Source organism: Cariama cristata, unplaced genomic scaffold (assembly GCF_000690535.1).
Source record: "Cariama cristata isolate BGI_N322 unplaced genomic scaffold, ASM69053v1 scaffold12048, whole genome shotgun sequence".
NCBI lineage: Eukaryota > Metazoa > Chordata > Aves > Cariamiformes > Cariamidae > Cariama > Cariama cristata.
The window spans coordinates 1-8314 of NW_009630743.1; positions in this window are offsets into that span (position 1 = coordinate 1).

Sequence of the window (8314 nt, forward strand, 5' to 3'; positions counted from 1 at the left end):
AAAAAAAAAGTAGCTTTCATCAAAGTGCCAAGTGGAAGTACAAAGCAAGCTGAGAAAAGAACCAGTGTGTGCTGAGGTTGCTTTGAGTGCCGAGAAGGAGCTTAATGAACTGTGTATTAATATCTATAATAATGTGGAGGTATGTGAATTCTTACATTATTAATGCTCCACAGGGAGACTGTAAAGACTGTGTACTATTATAAGTCAAGTTAATGTGTACCATAAACAGTGAGAGGGGTGTACTGTGGTACAAGTAAGACTATAAAGTAGTGATGTGTTTTATAAAAACAGTGATATGCAATTTCATTTTAATTTATTGTGAGTGTCGTTAGTATCTAGAGAACACTGCAGGTGTCATTTGATATCAGTCACTTGATGTCAAGCTGTAATATTGTTGTCTCATAGATTTTGCTTGCACTTCTTTAAAATGTAATCTTATGCTTTCTTCTGTATACTTCTGAGTCTTTCGTTAGGACTCTTAATGCAGACCATTGCGCACACGTTGATGGGATCTCCTGTGAAGGGTGACGCACACGCTGCCCAGAAATTTGTCAAAATGTTGCCTATTGGAACAATAAAATGAGAGAGTAAGGGGGTGAAAGATGGGTGAGGAACGGCTCAGCCAATACTGGTTTTGACCAAACGTACCTTCAGGTTTACCTAAACTTGCTGGAAATACTCATATTTCAGATATTTTTGTTTAGAATCACAGCCTAAAGAAGCTCTTATTTAATAATTTGAGTAAACAAACACGTAGTTTCTGAAAGCTGTGAAATCCTTTGTTAAACATCTCATTCAGTTGGATTTAAGTCCTCCTCTCAACAAGCTCATTCACACAGGAAGTTAATGGGATTTAGCTAATGTGCTTTAAATCAACGGAGGGTTTGAGCGCTTGGCATAACTTTCCTGTGTGTCTTTGTGTAGACATGCCCTAATAATGTTGGTCAGTTGTTAAGACATGGTATTCTGGATGGCAGTCAAAATACCAACTACTTAAAAATTCATTAGTGCCTACAAAGAAAGAATATGTTTGCACTTTGAAGATGTACTTTGAAGTGAAGTGAGAAACTTAACTCAGGACTGAAACTTCTTAAAGTGCCTGTCAACTCTTATTTTTTAAAACCTAAATGTTAGGAACTTTGGGCATATTTAACAGTACTTTGTCTGTTTCTACTGCAGGTAAAGGAAAATGATGTCGTTTTGTGTAGTGTTTCATTAGGAATTTGAAATAGACTTTTATTTTTTAAGTGTGGATGTAGGTTGCTCTTGAGTGGAGGAGAAAAATCTTCACTGTAGCGTTCAAGGACATGGTAGCATTTCAGTGCAATTTCATTTCACGGGGAGGAACTCTGAGTGCAAGAGGTGCCTGGTAAAGGCAAATCACAAGTATTTTTCGGACCAAAGAGGCTCAGTTTCAAAATAGCCCGAGGAAAAGCTCTACTTAAGACTAAAGCGGGAAGATGGTTTTTACATGTAGCAACAGAAGATTAAGCGTGGGTGCTGTGCAGCTTTTTTCACATCTGTAAGATGGTCAAAATCCCCTGGGAGGTTGAAAAAACGCCCTTTGGGCACACCTACGTATCTGGAGCAGATTGTGGGGTAGAGGACCTTGCAGGCACCATATCTAAGTACCAATCTGGAGATGTAATACTGGTGGCCAGCACTGTGAAGCAATTGCACTTGTGGTTGTGGGTCTGCAGACAGTACGTTGATTGCATCATGTTAAGTACTTGTTGGGCTTTATTAGCCTCACTGATGAGATACTTGTTGAATTCTTTGGCATGGGGAGGACCTTTTTGTTTTGTAGGGAGACATCAAGCAACTTTTTGGACAACTTTGACTAGCAAAGTTGCTGCTCTTTTGATCGCTTGTAATTTGGTCATTAATATTTTAAAAACCCTTGGTAATGTATTGTTTCATTTTTAACAATTTCTCAGAAACAAGTTTCTCAGGCTTACTGTATTTATGCTGTTAAATAGGAGATGCGAACAGCTATGGCAGGGAGGCTGGAGAGTGAAAGGAGGAATCTTGTTCTAAGGTTCTTCTAGTATTAAAACCAGCATAACTAGGAGCTTTTGAAAGTGAGGATGTGTATAAATACAAACCGCAGTACCTGTAGCTCCCATCTGATGCACAGAAGACAAGGTGTGTCTAATGACAGGAAGGGGTGCCTTTGTTTTTTAATACCTTAATGGCACAAAATCAGTACAGAAATTTTGTGTGATGGGCGTAACTGGAGCCGATAGCAATCTGGAGAAAGCTGCTGTTCCATAATTAACTGGGAATTGCCTTGCTTTTGTGTTGAATTGTGTGTCTGGCCAGGGATAGCTGTACCCTGTAAGTAAACTTGTCTAATTGGAGCCTATGCAAAATTCCTTAATTGTCTGCGTCGCTGGTCTTGAAAGTGCAGAAGCACTCCTGTTTCCCTGATCAGTTTGGTACGGCGTTTCAGTGAAGGAGTTTCTTTCAAAACTTCCCTGATCTCTTGGCATCCATCGTGCTGGCTTCTGCAGCCATCCACATCTCCCTGGATACTCTCATGCCAATCTGAGCTGTGTGTCTGCCTGACCTCCTCTTCTGTGTCTCTTGGTGAACGTCGACTGGCAACCAAACTGTAAGCAGCTCTGCCCTGCAGCATACCGTTTCTCTTTAAATTGTCCCCACTGCTGTAGAGTAGTATTAGCTGCTTGGCCTAAATGCTCTTTTTTAAACTAAACAAAGTAAATGTCATGCGTTTATTACTGGCTTAAAGTCTTCATAGCTGTGCGATGCTACAGGAACTGAGAATTTACCTTTAGTCGCAGTCTACAGCGTGCCCTTTCCAGAAACAGCTCTGCAGTGCTCACAGTATTGGATACTGAGTAAATGAAGTGGATTTTAAAAATGGTTTTAGCTTCTGCTCAGACTTGGTACATTCTAACAATAAAATATCCTGATGTGCAGGGAGTCCCAGCCCCTTTCCACATCTCTGTTGTGTGTCTATTGCCAAAAATATAATCTCAGACGTAGAGGATGCTTTGATTTGTGTTTAAACGCGTCATGTGGCTGAGTTGCACAGATGCCAAATACTTGAAACTTCCCTTGAAGGTGATGGAACTCCAGATGTACTGCTGCTGTTCAGGTTATTCACCTCAAGTGTTTTGAATTTATTTAAAATTTAGGTGAAGCTAACCTCTGCTGATGTAAGGTTGGACAACTTCTGGCTGAGCGTCATCTCTGCTTGCAGGAGAAAGTTGTTGTTATTCACGTGAATCTGACAGCTAATTACAAATAATAAATTGAAGACTGTAGTTAAGCTGTCACCTTAATTTGATTCTAATCTCCTTAGTGTATGCAACAGACTGAGCTCTCTTGGCTCTTCAGCTATCTGTAAAAGCCAAAAAGGTCCTGGGTTGGATCTGACATCACTCCTTCCTTGGGGCAGTGCGACATGTGCTTACCAGGTGGCATACCTACATTAGAGCTTCTGGGAGCTTTTCCATCAGTATGCTCTAAAGAATGTGCTGTTTCATCGCCTGCTTGTGTTAGAACCATGCCTGTTGTGCTTCCTTGACGAATATTTCCCTTGCACAGCAGTGTAGGGCCACCGAATGTAGGTCTGTTCCTGATTTTCCACGGTTGAGGTGGAGAGCAGAGGACCACAGGTATTGATTAACTAGTTAATTCTGTGTGATACTTCTGCTGTGCTAAGAGATGGAAGGGAACATACTTACCTTTCAGACTAGCTAGGATTCTCCTTTTAACTTTTTCACCAGGTGGTTTACTTCTGACCTAGACCTCCAGCAGAACTTAGTGCTTGAGGGAAGGCAGTACAGCAAACCACAACTATAAGGTACCCGATTTCCGTTTGTCTTTGTAGAGTGGTAAAACATCTGTGAATGTCCAGCAGCTTCTGGCTGTGGCTGTGGTTTTAGGGGACCTGGTACCAGTTCTAAAATGCTGCAGCCCCATCATGCAAAGCACTAAATCAGGCCGCTGAAGTTGTGTTAACTTTGTGCCCATTGCTCAGTTTTATCTGCTGAGCTTTATGCTGGGTCGACTGTCTCCTGCCCTCTCAAAACTGCTGCATAGATCAATGTGGAAAGTCTAAAGTGTTTTGGCTAATATCTCTGTATGGTGGGCCTGGCTCAGTTGATAGAAATAGGAGATCCAGTTGGAATTTGGAAAGACCCTCATGGTTTTAGAAAGTTTTTGTTTTGAGTTTGGCAAATAAGGAAATACGTAGAGTTGCTTCTGTCTTCTGGAGGAAGAAACCTGCATCATTCTTACACTTTGGAAAAACAGTAGTTTTCAGAGTTGAAAGTCATCATGACAGTCGTGGGGGAACCTGATGTCCAGACTAAGCTGCTTCCAAGGGCTTAACCTCTAGCTCTGCTTATTGCAAATGTGGGGCGATGAGCTTTATAGTGTTGACAATATATCCAGAACTGGGAAGCAATGCTGTGTTCAGGTGCTGCCAGTCCGACAGCACTTGACAGATTGTTGACTCTTCTAATGGATGTTTAAAAAAAGAAACAAACAAACAGAAGAGCCCCAACACCCTGTTGCCCCAAGCATGTTGTAGTCTGGAGGTCAGATTGGTTTTGTTTTCCCTGATCTTTACTTTGCCAAGCTCTGGATTCACATGTTAAAGGCCCTTAAACATTGCACCGTAGAGATAAATACCATCACAGCAAATTTGATTTTTCTTTTTCTTTCTTTTTTTTTTTTTTTTTTTTTTTTTTTTTTTTTCTGTAGTTGTTACTGGGTATTCTCAGACTAATACGAAATAGTAGGGAACATTCTTACTGTGATTCAGCCAAAAACTGTATCAAATAATGCTACTTTTAGAGAAGATAATGCATGCAAGGGAGTATATTACAATTGCCTCCTCCTTTAATGGATTCATGGTCCGTTTTTCCTTTCCATGTTAATAAGCTTTTTATGTATATCTGTATCTTCTGTCCTGCCAAAGTTAACTCTTGAATCTAGCAAGAGATGAGTTTTCAAATTATTTTTTAGACAGACTTGCATTTCATTTGGTATCTTGTGAAACAGAAACTTTTCGTGCAGCTTGTCTTGGTATATGGGCAGATTCCTCACTAGGAAAGCCTTTGTTGTTTGCTGCAGTGAATGTTTTTATTTGTGGTAGGGGTTCCAGAGTAAAACTTGCAGGAAGAAAAAGAAAAGGACATTTGATTACAGTCTTGCATTGTACATCTCCATCTCTGATGGTTTTTGTCTTTTTTTCTTTCAGTGACCTTTGAAATGCATTGTAACTTGTTTAAACAAAATGGGAGCTCCCTTGGTAAAATAGAAAATGTGGTATTGGTAGTCATGAAAATGCAAAGTGTAAGAACTACCGGGTTGTGTCAAACCTGACAGTCTCATAGCTTTGTGCCCTGTCCTGATGGAAGAAGATTTGTGTGTCAGAGGCAAGCATGGCGAAGTAGCCTTTCCCCAGCTAGGAGGGTTTTCCTCTTGTGAACTTGCACCTGGACTACACCCCTGCAGTAAGCTATTTGTCTAGATACTAGTCTTATCTAAAGCATTGTAAACCCATGTCAGCTTCTGGCCTTCCAGGGCTCATCATATATGAGCACTGAAGATAATATGGTGTAGAAAGAGGTGAATGTTAATCAGTGTCCCGGTGGAAATTTCACTTCTAGCCTTTCCAGTTGCTCCAAGGTGGCAGGTAGTTCATTGTATTGTGTGTACCTAGCTGATGTTGAATGAGATCTATCTTTTTTTATATGACTTTTCAGCTTCTGATAGTTAGATTTTTTACAGAGGGCTATAAAATGTCTGAGTCGTCTTGTTTAGCTGTGCTCAGTTGGTGGGATAAGAGGTCTGATAAAGAAGAATGATATCTTTCAGATAACCTGATCTCCTGCTGCCTAAAGTTTTCTATTTCAATTTGATGCTTCTGATTGCAGAATAAAAGTAATCTGAAAATCTCTTATTAACATCCGTGCCTTTAAGTGCAAGTTCAGTTGCTGAGTAGAAGCAGGAAGAGTTTGGAAATTTGTTCTCCTCATTTCCCTTGGACCACCCCCCTGACACACGTATGTCTACTGTTTATCTGCATGTATATGTGTGTACGCAAACACACACTCCCTCCCTAGGAAAAGCAGCAGATGAGGCTGGTTTTGCCTGTTAATTTGGAGTTGCTTGTTCGTCATCATCTGGGAACCTTCATCCAAACACTATCGTTCTGGCTATTGTGTTTCAGCTCTCGAGAACTAATACAAGGCACAGTTTATTTGCCTGCTCTCCTGATGTAATTCTCAAGAACAATTCCTGAGGAATGATCACATCTTCTTTGAGAAGATAGCAGTCTTACTGTTTTGCAGTGCGAAGTAAAATAGGATTGTATGGTCTTTTCTTTTGCATCAGTGGAGATGCTGGTTAATGCTAACTAAGAAGCTTATCGTATCAGCATACCTTAAACCAGATCTCCTGAATGGCAAGTTTCCTGCTGGTGTAGCTCTTACAATGGCGTTTTATTGGCACGGCTGCATTTGTTAGGGAGGTGTAATTCTGCCCTTTCCCTTTTCCTTTCCAATCTGAAATGATAAAGCTGCCAGACTAAACTATGCCTGTCTCCATCACTGATTTTCTTGGAGAATAAAATATGTCTATGTTGACAGAAAAAGACAAATTCAATTATGTTCTTTTTCTCTTGTATGCTTGAAAAAAATCCATCATGCCTCTACAGTAAAAGCAAACAAAACCCCTCCAAAAAAACCCCACCCCAGACGCCCGCACTGCCCCCAAACCTGTAACTAGTATCTGTACTGTATCTCCTCTCTGACCTGTTCATGTCACCTCTCAGACCTGCATAGGCAGCTTTGAGACAAATGTTCCTGTAGAGATTTGAGAAGGCATCGCCAGTTGTCTCTGCACAAACTCAGAAGCAGACAAACTAATTTAAAGTTGCCGTTCGTATCTGGAGAGTTGCACTTTTGAAGGGGAGGTCTGTGGTTATTACAAAAATGGGAATGCCTTTTTTTCAGAGGGACGTGATGGTGAGTACTGAACCTAGTCTTCTCCTTCAGTCTTAAATCTAAGTGAGAAATAATTAATTATGCTGTTTTAATATTTACTTCAAGAAACAAGTCTTAAACCCTTATTTGAAGGCACTACTTTCCATTCCATTTTGATTTAATTAGGAGTGCTTCAAGGGTATCTCAGTGCCCAAGTAGTATTTCTTATGTATGTATATTTTCCTTCTTGGAAAGTTGCATCACTTCGAAAGATTTTTATCCCTTTCATCTCAAGTAACCAGAACTTTCTAGCAAATGGGCAATTAACAGCTATTAAGAGGTTCTAAAATATTAGTACTCGGTAATTTTTCAAACAGTCCTAAGTTGCCCCTAGCAGAAGGGTCTCTGTCAAGTTTCATTACTATTGCAATTACAGTAGACATTCAAGCTGCTGGGGTTTTACTGAGCAGCATTTTGGAAGGGAGGCTTAAGACAAAACCCAAACGCTACTTTCTTGCTTTCTAATACACACATAACTGTGTTTTTTGAATGTCCCTTAGCTGCGTTTCCACCTCTAGCAATTAAGTTGAAAATGTCATTAACTTGCTTTTGAAGTAATGCCAGTGTGTAGTGGATTTTGCTGCTTGAATGTGTTACTGGCTTTGCAGAAAATACCACTTGATAAGATTTTAAAACGGCCATTTTTCAGGTTCTATAGTGTACTTTCTTCTGTAGCTTAGCTTGTTTCATCTGTAGCTGACTGCAGCTGCACTTTCTTTTTCGAAGCTCGGTACCCACAGGTTGCAAAACTTAGTTTGCTGCAGAATTTTCTGTGCTGTCCTGTGGGAAGTTGAGATTCAAATCTGTTAATTCATGTTTCTTAGTCTTGGAAATGGCAAAAGTGTGGGTGACCATGAACTGGCAGGTATCATTTAAGGAGTAAATGTGGGAAAACTGTACTGCAGTGACCCATCTGGGAAAACAGAAGAGGACCAGTAAGCTGTACGATCTTTCCTGTTCCTGTGCCAAAATAGTAGCGATACTAATTAAAATGCACAGTTTTATCCCAAAGCAGTTGCTTCAACATCATCAGGCAGATTACTTTAAATGTCCCTCACGCAGCTGGGATAATTTGGGGTAAGGGTGTTCAGCAGAAAGAAAGGATTTCTCTCTGTCTGAAATAGGCTCACTGAAAGTCAGGTGTGCTTCACTGTCCATCTAACCTAAGCTTCTTGCATGCTTTTTATTTAAAAATAGGTGGTTTTAAAAGGAAGGATTTAGTTATACAGAGGTGAGCTTGTGAGTAGGTCTACAAATTTACGCTATTTTGAAGAAGCACAAGTATTGTT